This window comes from Chenopodium album, chromosome 2, assembly GCF_948465745.1.
Source record: "Chenopodium album chromosome 2, dcCheAlbu1.1, whole genome shotgun sequence".
Taxonomy (NCBI): domain Eukaryota; kingdom Viridiplantae; phylum Streptophyta; class Magnoliopsida; order Caryophyllales; family Amaranthaceae; genus Chenopodium; species Chenopodium album.
Window position 1 is genome coordinate 34,183,890 of NC_137835.1, and position 1,243 is coordinate 34,185,132.

Genomic DNA, 1,243 nt, shown 5'->3' on the forward strand with positions numbered 1-1,243 from the left:
GGGGTGGAAGTTTTCAAAGGCCTCCACGATGGGTTCAACACCATTTTTTATGCCCACGCAGCTTAAGAGCGCAGCCTAGCTAGAAGACTTCGACTTTGCACTCCTTAACACTTGAGCTTCAAGGGGAGAGAGAGGCTTGCATATTGAGTTTTGCAAATCTCGATAAAAGGCCATTGAGCTCTTTAGACATTACTTATTTTCTGAAATCAAAGAACAGTAAACAAATAAAAGAGAAAAAGCAAAATACACCATAGAAATGCAAGAAAATGGGAAGAACAAATAAGAAAGCACAAACTAGAGAAAAAGTCATATAACTAAAGAAAAAGAGATAAAAGAGTTAGAAAATCAATAAAAATTCATCTTAAAAGAGGCTAAATGAGTGCCATAAATGACACTCATCTATTCGGCCAAAGACATAGTCCTCACAACATTAAAGAGTTGAAAAGAAAATTGGAAATCCTTGTCACCAACCGGAGTTGAAGTTCATGAAGCAAGAAACTCCCTATTAGACTCAAGGTAGGTTTGGTATCATGTGTTAAAAAAAGCTACCTAACCGAAGGTTATCAAACAAAACCCATAAGTCCTCATCGATCCTCAATTTGATCATACTCTCTAGATGATAATATCGTGAGGGCTTTATAGTTCATTTTGTAAAGTCGACAAAAAGTGGTTTATGGCTTGGATTAGCAAATCCTTTTTTTGGCAATGGTAGAGGATCATTGTTCAATTGTGTTTGATATGAGGGTGAATTTGTTGGTTAAAATTCTTCAATTTTACTTGTGTTTTTCTTTTTTAGGAGGTGAAGGCTTTCTTGATTTTTGGCATGTTTGCTTCACAAAGATCACAACAAAAATTTAATCACAAACTCCACTATCCACCACAATCACAATTCAACTACAACATTACCACATTACTTAATTCAAGCAAACCACCACTCAATATTGTAGGGAATATTTCAAGCATTACCCCTAGCTTGAACCCCAGTGTGATCATACACTAAAGTACGGTGGCGTCCAAAGGGAAAGAAGATAGAGCAAAAGAGTCGCCAACAAGTTTTAGGAACTTGTAAACCGTTCACTGGGTGAAGGTTACACCCCTTAACGATCCATGAGATCGTCAACTCCAACAGGTCTGGAACCATGACTGGTAGTTCGGGGATGAAGGTACAAATCCAACCTAAAAGAGATTGAACCAGCCCTAATAATAGGCCTCTACTTTATTCTAATCGTATTCATGTGCGCTT